Source organism: Idiotropiscis lumnitzeri, unplaced genomic scaffold (assembly GCF_059441095.1).
Source record: "Idiotropiscis lumnitzeri isolate Australia: NSW breed Sydney's pygmy pipehorse unplaced genomic scaffold, RoL_Ilum_1.0 HiC_scaffold_150, whole genome shotgun sequence".
In the NCBI taxonomy this organism is placed as follows: Eukaryota; Metazoa; Chordata; class Actinopteri; order Syngnathiformes; family Syngnathidae; genus Idiotropiscis; species Idiotropiscis lumnitzeri.
The window spans coordinates 480,001-495,822 of record NW_028283688.1 but is presented as its reverse complement, the minus strand read 5'-3'; positions in this window follow the sequence as shown (position 1 = coordinate 495,822).

Sequence of the window (15,822 nt, the reverse complement as noted above, 5' to 3'; positions counted from 1 at the left end):
ATGTTTCAAAGTTCCCCGCTGGAAAGGGGACTTAGAAGAATTGAGCAAATTTCACCGGAGCTCCGTGCCTGAGGGCGGGCTGTGAGCCGCGCCGCGCCCGCCAACAGCCTTCCTTTGGTCGGATACAATGTTTGAAAGTTCCCCGCTGGAAAGGGGACTTAGAAGAAATGAGGCAAATTTCCCCGGAGCTCCGTGCCTGATGGCGGGCTGTGAGCCGCGCCGCGCCCGCCAACAGCCTTCAGTGGTCGGATACAATGTTTGAAAGTTCCCCGCTGGAAAGGGGACTTAGAAGAATTGAGTAAAATTCACCCGGAGCTCCGTGCCCGAGGGCCGGCTATGAGCCGCGCCGCGCCCGCCAACAGCCTTCCTTTGGTCGGATACAATGTTTCAAAGTTCCCCGCTGGAAAGGGGACTTAGAAGAAATTTGTGAAAATTCACCCGGAGCTCCGTGCCTGAGGGCCGGCTATGAGCCGCGCCGTGCCCGCCAACAGCCTTCCACGGTCGGATACAATGTTTCAAAGTTCCCCGCTGGAAAGGGGACTTAGAAGAAATTTGTGAAAATTCACCCGGAGCTCCGTGCCCGAGGGCCGGCTATGAGCCGCGCCGTGCCCGCCAACAGCCTTCCACGGTCGGATACAATGTTTCAAAGTTCCCCGCTGGAAAGGGGACTTAGAGGAAATTAGTGAAAATTCACCCGGAGCTCCGTGCCTGAGGGCCGGCTATGAGCCGCGCCGTGCCCGCCAACAGCCTTCCACGGTCGGATACAATGTTTCAAAGTTCCCCGCTGGAAAGGGGACTTAGAAGAAATTTGTAAAATTCACCCGGAGCTCCGTGCCCGAGGGCCGGCTATGAGCCGCGCCGTGCCCGCCAACAGCCTTCCACGGTCGGATACAATGTTTCAAAGTTCCCCGCTGGAAAGGGGACTTAGAAGAAATTTGTAAAAATTCACCCGGAGCTCCGTGCCCGAGGGCCGGCTATGAGCCGCGCCGTGCCCGCCAACAGCCTTCCACGGTCGGATACAATGTTTCAAAGTTCCCCGCTGGAAAGGGGACTTAGAAGAAATTTGTGAAAATTCACCCGGAGCTCCGTGCCCGAGGGCCGGCTATGAGCCGCGCCGTGCCCGCCAACAGCCTTCCACGGTCGGATACAATGTTTCAAAGTTCCCCGCTGGAAAGGGGACTTAGAAGAAATTTGTAAAAATTCACCCGGAGCTCCGTGCCCGAGGGCCGGCTATGAGCCGCGCCGTGCCCGCCAACAGCCTTCCACGGTCGGATACAATGTTTCAAAGTTCCCCGCTGGAAAGGGGACTTAGAAGAAATTTGTAAAATTCACCCGGAGCTCCGTGCCCGAGGGCCGGCTATGAGCCGCGCCGTGCCCGCCAACAGCCTTCCACGGTCGGATACAATGTTTCATAGTTCCCCGCTGGAAAGGGGACTTAGAAGAAATTTGTGAAAATTCACCCGGAGCTCCGTGCCCGAGGGCCGGCTATGAGCCGCGCCGTGCCCGCCAACAGCCTTCCACGGTCGGATACAATGTTTCAAAGTTCCCCGCTGGAAAGGGGACTTAGAAGAAATTTGTAAAAATTCACCCGGAGCTCCGTGCCCGAGGGCCGGCTATGAGCCGCGCCGCGCCCGCCAACAGCCTTCCACGGTCGGATACAATGTTTCAAAGTTCCCCGCTGGAAAGGGGACTTAGAAGAAATTTGTGAAAATTCACCCGGAGCTCCGTGCCCGAGGGCCGGCTATGAGCCGCGCCGTGCCCGCCAACAGCCTTCCACGGTCGGATACAATGTTTCAAAGTTCCCCGCTGGAAAGGGGACTTAGAAGAAATTTGTAAAAATTCACCCGGAGCTCCGTGCCCGAGGGCCGGCTATGAGCCGCGCCGTGCCCGCCAACAGCCTTCCACGGTCGGATACAATGTTTCAAAGTTCCCCGCTGGAAAGGGGACTTAGAAGAAATTTGTAAAATTCACCCGGAGCTCCGTGCCCGAGGGCCGGCTATGAGCCGCGCCGTGCCCGCCAACAGCCTTCCACGGTCGGATACAATGTTTCATAGTTCCCCGCTGGAAAGGGGACTTAGAAGAAATTTGTGAAAATTCACCCGGAGCTCCGTGCCCGAGGGCCGGCTATGAGCCGCGCCGTGCCCGCCAACAGCCTTCCACGGTCGGATACAATGTTTCAAAGTTCCCCGCTGGAAAGGGGACTTAGAAGAAATTTGTAAAAATTCACCCGGAGCTCCGTGCCCGAGGGCCGGCTATGAGCCGCGCCGCGCCCGCCAACAGCCTTCCACGGTCGGATACAATGTTTCAAAGTTCCCCGCTGGAAAGGGGACTTAGAAGAAATTTGTGAAAATTCACCCGGAGCTCCGTGCCCGAGGGCCGGCTATGAGCCGCGCCGTGCCCGCCAACAGCCTTCCACGGTCGGATACAATGTTTCAAAGTTCCCCGCTGGAAAGGGGACTTAGAAGAAATTTGTGAAAATTCACCCGGAGCTCCGTGCCTGAGGGCCGGCTATGAGCCGCGCCGTGCCCGCCAACAGCCTTCCACGGTCGGATACAATGTTTCAAAGTTCCCCGCTGGAAAGGGGACTTAGAAGAATTGAGCAAATTTCACCGGAGCTCCGTGCCTGAGGGCGGGCTGTGAGCCGCGCCGCGCCCGCCAACAGCCTTCCTTTGGTCGGATACAATGTTTGAAAGTTCCCCGCTGGAAAGGGGACTTAGAAGAAATGAGGCAAATTTCCCCGGAGCTCCGTGCCTGATGGCGGGCTGTGAGCCGCGCCGCGCCCGCCAACAGCCTTCAGTGGTCGGATACAATGTTTGAAAGTTCCCCGCTGGAAAGGGGACTTAGAAGAATTGAGTAAAATTCACCCGGAGCTCCGTGCCCGAGGGCCGGCTATGAGCCGCGCCGCGCCCGCCAACAGCCTTCCTTTGGTCGGATACAATGTTTCAAAGTTCCCCGCTGGAAAGGGGACTTAGAAGAAATTTGTAAAAATTCACCCGGAGCTCCGTGCCTGAGGGCCGGCTATGAGCCGCGCCGTGCCCGCCAACAGCCTTCCTTTGGTCGGATACAATGTTTCAAAGTTCCCCGCTGGAAAGGGGACTTAGAAGAAATTAGTAAAAATTCACCCGGAGCTCCGTGCCTGAGGGCCGGCTATGAGCCGCGCCGTGCCCGCCAACAGCCTTCCACGGTCGGATACAATGTTTCAAAGTTCCCCGCTGGAAAGGGGACTTAGAAGAAATTTGTGAAAATTCACCCGGAGCTCCGTGCCCGAGGGCCGGCTATGAGCCGCGCCGTGCCCGCCAACAGCCTTCCACGGTCGGATACAATGTTTCAAAGTTCCCCGCTGGAAAGGGGACTTAGAAGAAATTTGTAAAATTCACCCGGAGCTCCGTGCCCGAGGGCCGGCTATGAGCCGCGCCGTGCCCGCCAACAGCCTTCCACGGTCGGATACAATGTTTCATAGTTCCCCGCTGGAAAGGGGACTTAGAAGAAATTTGTGAAAATTCACCCGGAGCTCCGTGCCCGAGGGCCGGCTATGAGCCGCGCCGTGCCCGCCAACAGCCTTCCACGGTCGGATACAATGTTTCAAAGTTCCCCGCTGGAAAGGGGACTTAGAAGAAATTTGTGAAAATTCACCCGGAGCTCCGTGCCCGAGGGCCGGCTATGAGCCGCGCCGTGCCCGCCAACAGCCTTCCACGGTCGGATACAATGTTTCATAGTTCCCCGCTGGAAAGGGGACTTAGAAGAAATTTGTGAAAATTCACCCGGAGCTCCGTGCCCGAGGGCCGGCTATGAGCCGCGCCGTGCCCGCCAACAGCCTTCCACGGTCGGATACAATGTTTCAAAGTTCCCCGCTGGAAAGGGGACTTAGAAGAAATTTGTGAAAATTCACCCGGAGCTCCGTGCCCGAGGGCCGGCTATGAGCCGCGCCGTGCCCGCCAACAGCCTTCCACGGTCGGATACAATGTTTCAAAGTTCCCCGCTGGAAAGGGGACTTAGAAGAAATTTGTGAAAATTCACCCGGAGCTCCGTGCCCGAGGGCCGGCTATGAGCCGCGCCGTGCCCGCCAACAGCCTTCCACGGTCGGATACAATGTTTCAAAGTTCCCCGCTGGAAAGGGGACTTAGAAGAAATTAGGCAACTTTCCCCGGAGCTCCATGCCTGAGTGCGGGCTGTTTGCCGCGCCGTGCCCGCCAACAGCCTTCAGTGGTCGGATACAATGTTTCAAAGTTCCCCGCTGGAAAGGGGACTTAGAAGAAATGAGGCAAATTCACCCGGAGCTCCGTGCCCGAGGGCCGGCTATGAGCCGCGCCGTGCCCGCCAACAGCCTTCCACGGTCGGATACAATGTTTCAAAGTTCCCCGCTGGAAAGGGGACTTAGAAGAAATGAGGCAAATTCACCCGGAGCTCCGTGCCCGAGGGCCGGCTATGAGCCGCGCCGTGCCCGCCAACAGCCTTCAGTGGTCGGATACAATGTTTCAAAGTTCCCCGCTGGAAAGGGGACTTAGAAGAAATGAGGCAAATTCCCCCGGAGCTCCGTGCTCGAGGGCCGGCTATGAGCCGCGCCGTGCCCGCCAACAGCCTTCCTTTGGTCGGATACAATGTTTCAAAGTTCCCCGCTGGAAAGGGGACTTAGAAGAAATGAGGCAAATTCCCCCGGAGCTCCGTGCTCGAGGGCCGGCTATGAGCCGCGCCGTGCCCGCCAACAGCCTTCCTTTGGTCGGATACAATGTTTCAAAGTTCCCCGCTGGAAAGGGGACTTAGAAGAATTGAGCAAATTTCACCGGAGCTCCGTGCCTGAGGGCGGGCTGTGAGCCGCGCCGCGCCCGCCAACAGCCTTCCTTTGGTCGGATACAATGTTTGAAAGTTCCCCGCTGGAAAGGGGACTTAGAAGAAATGAGGCAAATTTCCCCGGAGCTCCGTGCCTGATGGCGGGCTGTGAGCCGCGCCGCGCCCGCCAACAGCCTTCAGTGGTCGGATACAATGTTTGAAAGTTCCCCGCTGGAAAGGGGACTTAGAAGAATTGAGTAAAATTCACCCGGAGCTCCGTGCCCGAGGGCCGGCTATGAGCCGCGCCGCGCCCGCCAACAGCCTTCCTTTGGTCGGATACAATGTTTCAAAGTTCCCCGCTGGAAAGGGGACTTAGAAGAAATTTGTGAAAATTCACCCGGAGCTCCGTGCCTGAGGGCCGGCTATGAGCCGCGCCGTGCCCGCCAACAGCCTTCCACGGTCGGATACAATGTTTCAAAGTTCCCCGCTGGAAAGGGGACTTAGAAGAAATTTGTGAAAATTCACCCGGAGCTCCGTGCCCGAGGGCCGGCTATGAGCCGCGCCGTGCCCGCCAACAGCCTTCCACGGTCGGATACAATGTTTCAAAGTTCCCCGCTGGAAAGGGGACTTAGAGGAAATTAGTGAAAATTCACCCGGAGCTCCGTGCCTGAGGGCCGGCTATGAGCCGCGCCGTGCCCGCCAACAGCCTTCCACGGTCGGATACAATGTTTCAAAGTTCCCCGCTGGAAAGGGGACTTAGAAGAAATTTGTAAAATTCACCCGGAGCTCCGTGCCCGAGGGCCGGCTATGAGCCGCGCCGTGCCCGCCAACAGCCTTCCACGGTCGGATACAATGTTTCAAAGTTCCCCGCTGGAAAGGGGACTTAGAAGAAATTTGTAAAAATTCACCCGGAGCTCCGTGCCCGAGGGCCGGCTATGAGCCGCGCCGTGCCCGCCAACAGCCTTCCACGGTCGGATACAATGTTTCAAAGTTCCCCGCTGGAAAGGGGACTTAGAAGAAATTTGTGAAAATTCACCCGGAGCTCCGTGCCCGAGGGCCGGCTATGAGCCGCGCCGTGCCCGCCAACAGCCTTCCACGGTCGGATACAATGTTTCAAAGTTCCCCGCTGGAAAGGGGACTTAGAAGAAATTTGTAAAAATTCACCCGGAGCTCCGTGCCCGAGGGCCGGCTATGAGCCGCGCCGTGCCCGCCAACAGCCTTCCACGGTCGGATACAATGTTTCAAAGTTCCCCGCTGGAAAGGGGACTTAGAAGAAATTTGTAAAATTCACCCGGAGCTCCGTGCCCGAGGGCCGGCTATGAGCCGCGCCGTGCCCGCCAACAGCCTTCCACGGTCGGATACAATGTTTCATAGTTCCCCGCTGGAAAGGGGACTTAGAAGAAATTTGTGAAAATTCACCCGGAGCTCCGTGCCCGAGGGCCGGCTATGAGCCGCGCCGTGCCCGCCAACAGCCTTCCACGGTCGGATACAATGTTTCAAAGTTCCCCGCTGGAAAGGGGACTTAGAAGAAATTTGTAAAAATTCACCCGGAGCTCCGTGCCCGAGGGCCGGCTATGAGCCGCGCCGCGCCCGCCAACAGCCTTCCACGGTCGGATACAATGTTTCAAAGTTCCCCGCTGGAAAGGGGACTTAGAAGAAATTTGTGAAAATTCACCCGGAGCTCCGTGCCCGAGGGCCGGCTATGAGCCGCGCCGTGCCCGCCAACAGCCTTCCACGGTCGGATACAATGTTTCAAAGTTCCCCGCTGGAAAGGGGACTTAGAAGAAATTTGTAAAAATTCACCCGGAGCTCCGTGCCCGAGGGCCGGCTATGAGCCGCGCCGTGCCCGCCAACAGCCTTCCACGGTCGGATACAATGTTTCAAAGTTCCCCGCTGGAAAGCGGACTTAGAAGAAATTTGTAAAATTCACCCGGAGCTCCGTGCCCGAGGGCCGGCTATGAGCCGCGCCGTGCCCGCCAACAGCCTTCCACGGTCGGATACAATGTTTCATAGTTCCCCGCTGGAAAGGGGACTTAGAAGAAATTTGTGAAAATTCACCCGGAGCTCCGTGCCCGAGGGCCGGCTATGAGCCGCGCCGTGCCCGCCAACAGCCTTCCACGGTCGGATACAATGTTTCAAAGTTCCCCGCTGGAAAGGGGACTTAGAAGAAATTTGTAAAAATTCACCCGGAGCTCCGTGCCCGAGGGCCGGCTATGAGCCGCGCCGCGCCCGCCAACAGCCTTCCACGGTCGGATACAATGTTTCAAAGTTCCCCGCTGGAAAGGGGACTTAGAAGAAATTTGTGAAAATTCACCCGGAGCTCCGTGCCCGAGGGCCGGCTATGAGCCGCGCCGTGCCCGCCAACAGCCTTCCACGGTCGGATACAATGTTTCAAAGTTCCCCGCTGGAAAGGGGACTTAGAAGAAATTTGTGAAAATTCACCCGGAGCTCCGTGCCTGAGGGCCGGCTATGAGCCGCGCCGTGCCCGCCAACAGCCTTCCACGGTCGGATACAATGTTTCAAAGTTCCCCGCTGGAAAGGGGACTTAGAAGAATTGAGCAAATTTCACCGGAGCTCCGTGCCTGAGGGCGGGCTGTGAGCCGCGCCGCGCCCGCCAACAGCCTTCCTTTGGTCGGATACAATGTTTGAAAGTTCCCCGCTGGAAAGGGGACTTAGAAGAAATGAGGCAAATTTCCCCGGAGCTCCGTGCCTGATGGCGGGCTGTGAGCCGCGCCGCGCCCGCCAACAGCCTTCAGTGGTCGGATACAATGTTTGAAAGTTCCCCGCTGGAAAGGGGACTTAGAAGAATTGAGTAAAATTCACCCGGAGCTCCGTGCCCGAGGGCCGGCTATGAGCCGCGCCGCGCCCGCCAACAGCCTTCCTTTGGTCGGATACAATGTTTCAAAGTTCCCCGCTGGAAAGGGGACTTAGAAGAAATTTGTAAAAATTCACCCGGAGCTCCGTGCCTGAGGGCCGGCTATGAGCCGCGCCGTGCCCGCCAACAGCCTTCCTTTGGTCGGATACAATGTTTCAAAGTTCCCCGCTGGAAAGGGGACTTAGAAGAAATTAGTAAAAATTCACCCGGAGCTCCGTGCCTGAGGGCCGGCTATGAGCCGCGCCGTGCCCGCCAACAGCCTTCCACGGTCGGATACAATGTTTCAAAGTTCCCCGCTGGAAAGGGGACTTAGAAGAAATTTGTGAAAATTCACCCGGAGCTCCGTGCCCGAGGGCCGGCTATGAGCCGCGCCGTGCCCGCCAACAGCCTTCCACGGTCGGATACAATGTTTCAAAGTTCCCCGCTGGAAAGGGGACTTAGAAGAAATTTGTAAAATTCACCCGGAGCTCCGTGCCCGAGGGCCGGCTATGAGCCGCGCCGTGCCCGCCAACAGCCTTCCACGGTCGGATACAATGTTTCATAGTTCCCCGCTGGAAAGGGGACTTAGAAGAAATTTGTGAAAATTCACCCGGAGCTCCGTGCCCGAGGGCCGGCTATGAGCCGCGCCGTGCCCGCCAACAGCCTTCCACGGTCGGATACAATGTTTCAAAGTTCCCCGCTGGAAAGGGGACTTAGAAGAAATTTGTGAAAATTCACCCGGAGCTCCGTGCCCGAGGGCCGGCTATGAGCCGCGCCGTGCCCGCCAACAGCCTTCCACGGTCGGATACAATGTTTCATAGTTCCCCGCTGGAAAGGGGACTTAGAAGAAATTTGTGAAAATTCACCCGGAGCTCCGTGCCCGAGGGCCGGCTATGAGCCGCGCCGTGCCCGCCAACAGCCTTCCACGGTCGGATACAATGTTTCAAAGTTCCCCGCTGGAAAGGGGACTTAGAAGAAATTTGTGAAAATTCACCCGGAGCTCCGTGCCCGAGGGCCGGCTATGAGCCGCGCCGTGCCCGCCAACAGCCTTCCACGGTCGGATACAATGTTTCAAAGTTCCCCGCTGGAAAGGGGACTTAGAAGAAATTTGTGAAAATTCACCCGGAGCTCCGTGCCCGAGGGCCGGCTATGAGCCGCGCCGTGCCCGCCAACAGCCTTCCACGGTCGGATACAATGTTTCAAAGTTCCCCGCTGGAAAGGGGACTTAGAAGAAATTAGGCAACTTTCCCCGGAGCTCCATGCCTGAGTGCGGGCTGTTTGCCGCGCCGTGCCCGCCAACAGCCTTCAGTGGTCGGATACAATGTTTCAAAGTTCCCCGCTGGAAAGGGGACTTAGAAGAAATGAGGCAAATTCACCCGGAGCTCCGTGCCCGAGGGCCGGCTATGAGCCGCGCCGTGCCCGCCAACAGCCTTCCACGGTCGGATACAATGTTTCAAAGTTCCCCGCTGGAAAGGGGACTTAGAAGAAATGAGGCAAATTCACCCGGAGCTCCGTGCCCGAGGGCCGGCTATGAGCCGCGCCGTGCCCGCCAACAGCCTTCAGTGGTCGGATACAATGTTTCAAAGTTCCCCGCTGGAAAGGGGACTTAGAAGAAATGAGGCAAATTCCCCCGGAGCTCCGTGCTCGAGGGCCGGCTATGAGCCGCGCCGTGCCCGCCAACAGCCTTCCTTTGGTCGGATACAATGTTTCAAAGTTCCCCGCTGGAAAGGGGACTTAGAAGAAATGAGGCAAATTCCCCCGGAGCTCCGTGCTCGAGGGCCGGCTATGAGCCGCGCCGTGCCCGCCAACAGCCTTCCTTTGGTCGGATACAATGTTTCAAAGTTCCCCGCTGGAAAGGGGACTTAGAAGAATTGAGCAAATTTCACCGGAGCTCCGTGCCTGAGGGCGGGCTGTGAGCCGCGCCGCGCCCGCCAACAGCCTTCCTTTGGTCGGATACAATGTTTGAAAGTTCCCCGCTGGAAAGGGGACTTAGAAGAAATGAGGCAAATTTCCCCGGAGCTCCGTGCCTGATGGCGGGCTGTGAGCCGCGCCGCGCCCGCCAACAGCCTTCAGTGGTCGGATACAATGTTTGAAAGTTCCCCGCTGGAAAGGGGACTTAGAAGAATTGAGTAAAATTCACCCGGAGCTCCGTGCCCGAGGGCCGGCTATGAGCCGCGCCGCGCCCGCCAACAGCCTTCCTTTGGTCGGATACAATGTTTCAAAGTTCCCCGCTGGAAAGGGGACTTAGAAGAAATTTGTGAAAATTCACCCGGAGCTCCGTGCCTGAGGGCCGGCTATGAGCCGCGCCGTGCCCGCCAACAGCCTTCCACGGTCGGATACAATGTTTCAAAGTTCCCCGCTGGAAAGGGGACTTAGAAGAAATTTGTGAAAATTCACCCGGAGCTCCGTGCCCGAGGGCCGGCTATGAGCCGCGCCGTGCCCGCCAACAGCCTTCCACGGTCGGATACAATGTTTCAAAGTTCCCCGCTGGAAAGGGGACTTAGAGGAAATTAGTGAAAATTCACCCGGAGCTCCGTGCCTGAGGGCCGGCTATGAGCCGCGCCGTGCCCGCCAACAGCCTTCCACGGTCGGATACAATGTTTCAAAGTTCCCCGCTGGAAAGGGGACTTAGAAGAAATTTGTAAAATTCACCCGGAGCTCCGTGCCCGAGGGCCGGCTATGAGCCGCGCCGTGCCCGCCAACAGCCTTCCACGGTCGGATACAATGTTTCAAAGTTCCCCGCTGGAAAGGGGACTTAGAAGAAATTTGTAAAAATTCACCCGGAGCTCCGTGCCCGAGGGCCGGCTATGAGCCGCGCCGTGCCCGCCAACAGCCTTCCACGGTCGGATACAATGTTTCAAAGTTCCCCGCTGGAAAGGGGACTTAGAAGAAATTTGTGAAAATTCACCCGGAGCTCCGTGCCCGAGGGCCGGCTATGAGCCGCGCCGTGCCCGCCAACAGCCTTCCACGGTCGGATACAATGTTTCAAAGTTCCCCGCTGGAAAGGGGACTTAGAAGAAATTTGTAAAAATTCACCCGGAGCTCCGTGCCCGAGGGCCGGCTATGAGCCGCGCCGTGCCCGCCAACAGCCTTCCACGGTCGGATACAATGTTTCAAAGTTCCCCGCTGGAAAGGGGACTTAGAAGAAATTTGTAAAATTCACCCGGAGCTCCGTGCCCGAGGGCCGGCTATGAGCCGCGCCGTGCCCGCCAACAGCCTTCCACGGTCGGATACAATGTTTCATAGTTCCCCGCTGGAAAGGGGACTTAGAAGAAATTTGTGAAAATTCACCCGGAGCTCCGTGCCCGAGGGCCGGCTATGAGCCGCGCCGTGCCCGCCAACAGCCTTCCACGGTCGGATACAATGTTTCAAAGTTCCCCGCTGGAAAGGGGACTTAGAAGAAATTTGTAAAAATTCACCCGGAGCTCCGTGCCCGAGGGCCGGCTATGAGCCGCGCCGCGCCCGCCAACAGCCTTCCACGGTCGGATACAATGTTTCAAAGTTCCCCGCTGGAAAGGGGACTTAGAAGAAATTTGTGAAAATTCACCCGGAGCTCCGTGCCCGAGGGCCGGCTATGAGCCGCGCCGTGCCCGCCAACAGCCTTCCACGGTCGGATACAATGTTTCAAAGTTCCCCGCTGGAAAGGGGACTTAGAAGAAATTTGTGAAAATTCACCCGGAGCTCCGTGCCTGAGGGCCGGCTATGAGCCGCGCCGTGCCCGCCAACAGCCTTCCACGGTCGGATACAATGTTTCAAAGTTCCCCGCTGGAAAGGGGACTTAGAAGAAATTAGGCAACTTTCCCCGGAGCTCCATGCCTGAGTGCGGGCTGTTTGCCGCGCCGTGCCCGCCAACAGCCTTCAGTGGTCGGATACAATGTTTCAAAGTTCCCCGCTGGAAAGGGGACTTAGAAGAAATTATGAATATTTTTGTTTCTAAAAACGTGATCCCTGAAAATGTGCCCCAGGTGTTTTGGAAAACCCGGGTAAACCTGGGAAGTAGGCAAATGACCCTCTGACTAGGGGGGAAGAACGTTTGCCTACTGCAGCGCCCCTAATGCAATTCGGCGGAACTGCAACGCCCCTGGTCGCCTAAACGCTACCCCTGGTCGCCTAAAAGCTACCCCTGGTCTAAAAGCTACCCCTGGTCGCCTAAACGCTACCCCTGGTCGCCTAAACGCTACCCCTGGTCGCCTAAACGCTACCCCTGGTCACCTAAACGCTACCCCTGGTCGCCTAAACGCTTCCCCTGGTCACCTAAACGCTACCCCTGGTCGCCTAAACGCTACCCCTGGTCGCCTAACTGACCCCTCGTGTGTGGGGATCAACGTTTGCCTACTAGGGCGTCCTCCGGCGGCCTCTCGGCAGTACTGCAGGCCCATTTTAGCCGAGCCCATTGAAATGAATGGGGGAATTTTATACGTTTTTGCCTTTTTTTTCCCCCCCTCGTTCTTTTTGTATTTATTCATTTATTTCAACTTTTACCGACTCAACCGCCCTCCGGCGTGCCCTCGGCGGTCCCGCAAGCCCAATTCGGCCGAGCCCATTGAAATGAATGGGGGAATTTTATACGTTTTTGCCTTTTTTCCCCCCCCCTCGTTCTTTTTGTATTTATTCATTTATTTCAACTTTTACCGACTCAACCGCCCTCCGGCGTGCCCTCGGCGGTCCCGCAAGCCCAATTCGGCCGAGCCCATTGAAATGAATGGGGGAATTTTATACGTTTTTGCCTTTTTTTTCCCCCCCTCGTTCTTTTTGTATTTATTCATTTATTTCAACTTTTACCGACTCAACCGCCCTCCGGCGTGCCCTCGGCGGTCCCGCAAGCCCAATTCGGCCGAGCCCATTGAAATGAATGGGGGAATTTTATACGTTTTTGCCTTTTTTTCCCCCCTCGTTCTTTTTGTATTTATTCATTTATTTCAACTTTTACCGACTCAACCGCCCTCCGGCGTGCCCTCGGCGGTCCCGCAAGCCCAATTCGGCCGAGCCCATTGAAATGAATGGGGGGATTTTATACGTTTTTGCCTTTTTTCCCCCCCTCGTTCTTTTTGTATTTATTCATTTATTTCAACTTTTACCGACTCAACCGCCCTCCGGCGTGCCCCCGGCGGTCCCGCAAGCCCAATTCGGCCGAACCCATTGAAATGAATGGGGGAATTTTATACGTTTTTGCCTTTTTTTTCCCCCCCTCGTTCTTTTTGTATTTATTCATTTATTTCAACTTTTACCGACTCAACCGCCCTCCGGCGTGCCCCCGGCGGTCCCGCAAGCCCAATTCGGCCGAACCCATTGAAATGAATGGGGGAATTTTATACGTTTTTGCCTTTTTTTTCCCCCCCTCGTTCTTTTTGTATTTATTCATTTATTTCAACTTTTACCGACTCAACCGCCCTCCGGCGTGCCCTCGGCGGTCCCGCAAGCCCAATTCGGCCGAGCCCATTGAAATGAATGGGGGGATTTTATACGTTTTTGCCTTTTTTCCCCCCCTCGTTCTTTTTGTATTTATTCATTTATTTCAACTTTTACCGACTCAACCGCCCTCCGGCGTGCCCTCGGCGGTCCCGCAAGCCCAATTCGGCCGAGCCCATTGAAATGAATGGGGGAATTTTATACGTTTTTGCCTTTTTTCCCCCCCCCCTCGTTCTTTTTGTATTTATTCATTTATTTCAACTTTTACCGACTCAACCGCCCTCCGGCGTGCCCTCGGCGGTCCCGCAAGCCCAATTCGGCCGAGCCCATTGAAATGAATGGGGGAATTTTATACGTTTTTGCCTTTTTTTTCCCCCCCCTCGTCCTTTTTGTATTTATTCATTTATTTCAACTTTTACCGACTCAACCGCCCTCCGGCGTGCCCCCGGCGGTCCCGCAAGCCCAATTCGGCCGAACCCATTGAAATGAATGGGGGAATTTTATACGTTTTTGCCTTTTTTTTCCCCCCCTCGTTCTTTTTGTATTTATTCATTTATTTCAACTTTTACCGACTCAACCGCCCTCCGGCGTGCCCTCGGCGGTCCCGCAAGCCCAATTCGGCCGAGCCCATTGAAATGAATGGGGGGATTTTATACGTTTTTGCCTTTTTTCCCCCCCTCGTTCTTTTTGTATTTATTCATTTATTTCAACTTTTACCGACTCAACCGCCCTCCGGCGTGCCCTCGGCGGTCCCGCAAGCCCAATTCGGCCGAGCCCATTGAAATGAATGGGGGAATTTTATACGTTTTTGCCTTTTTTCCCCCCCCCCTCGTTCTTTTTGTATTTATTCATTTATTTCAACTTTTACCGACTCAACCGCCCTCCGGCGTGCCCTCGGCGGTCCCGCAAGCCCAATTCGGCCGAGCCCATTGAAATGAATGGGGGAATTTTATACGTTTTTGCCTTTTTTTTCCCCCCCCTCGTCCTTTTTGTATTTATTCATTTATTTCAACTTTTACCGACTCAACCGCCCTCCGGCGTGCCCTCGGCGGTCCCGCAAGCCCAATTCGGCCGAGCCCATTGAAATGAATGGGGGAATTTTATACGTTTTTGCCTTTTTTTTTCCCCCCTCGTCCTTTTTGTATTTATTTACTTATTTCAACCTTTACCGACTTAGGGGCCGCTTTGCACCGCCTGTGCCCGGGGAAGGTGCTCCTATTCGGGCCAAGTGTGACACACGCCCGCCCTCCTCCTCCGGAGCTTCCATTAGGGTAGACTTAGGGGCCGCTTGGCACCGCCTGTGCCCGGGGAAGGTGCTCATATTCGGCTTCACTGTCAGGCAGCATGCACTCCTCCTCCGGAGCTTCCATTTGGGCAAACTTAGGGGCCGCTTGGCACCGCCCGTGCCCGGGGAAGGTGCTCCTATTCGGGCCAAGTGTGACACACGCCCGCACTCCTCCTCCGGAGCTTCCATTTGGGCAAACTTAGGGGCCGCTTGGCACCGCCTGTGCCCGGGGAAGGTGCTCATATTCGGCTTCACTGTCACACAGCATGCACTCCTCCTCCGGAGCTTCTATAAGGGCAAACTTAGGGGCCGCTTGGCACCGCCTGTGCCCGGGGAAGGTGCTCATATTCGGGCCAAGTGTGACACACGCCCGCACTCCTCCTCCGGAGCTTCCATAAGGGCAAACTTAGGGGCCGCTTGGCACCGTCTGTGCCCGGGGAAGGTGCTCCTATTCGGCTTCACTGTCACACAGCATGCACTCCTCCTCCGGAGCTTCCATAAGGGCAAACTTAGGGGCCGCTTGGCACCGTCTGTGCCCGGGGAAGGTGCTCATATTCGGCTTCACTGTCACACAGCATGCACTCCTCCTCCGGAGCTTCTATAAGGGCAAACTTAGGGGCCGCTTGGCACCGCCTGTGCCCGGGGAAGGTGCTCATATTCGGGCCAAGTGTGACACACGCCCGCACTCCTCCTCCGGAGCTTCCATAAGGGCAAACTTAGGGGCCGCTTGGCACCGTCTGTGCCCGGGGAAGGTGCTCCTATTCGGCTTCACTGTCACACAGCATGCACTCCTCCTCCGGAGCTTCCATAAGGGCAAACTTAGGGGCCGCTTGGCACCGCCTGTGCCCGGGGAAGGTGCTCCTATTCGGCTTCACTGTCACACAGCATGCACTCCTCCTCCGGAGCTTCCATAAGGGCAAACTTAGGGGCCGCTTGGCACCGCCTGTGCCCGGGGAAGGTGCTCCTATTCGGCTTCACTGTCACACAGCATGCACTCCTCCTCCGGAGCTTCCATAAGGGCAAACTTAGGGGCCGCTTGGCACCGCCTGTGCCCGGGGAAGGTGCTCCTATTCGGCTTCACTGTCACACAGCATGCACTCCTCCTCCGGAGCTTCCATAAGGGCAAACTTAGGGGCCGCTTGGCACCGTCTGTGCCCGGGGAAGGTGCTCCTATTCGGCTTCACTGTCACACAGCATGCACTCCTCCTCCGGAGCTTCCATAAGGGCAAACTTAGGGGCCGCTTGGCACCGTCTGTGCCCGGGGAAGGTGCTCCTATTCGGGCCAAGTGTGACACACGCCCGCCCTCCTCCTCCGGAGATTCCATGAGGGTAGACTTAGGGGCCGCTTGGCACCTCCCGTGCCCGGGGAAGGTGCTCCTATTCGGGCTAAGTGTGACAGACGCCGGCCTATTACCCCCGGAGCGATGGAGCTGGGGGCGCTCGCTCCCCGCCCGTGCCCGGGGAAGGTGCTCCTCTCCGGCCTAAGTGTGGCAGACGCCGGCCTATT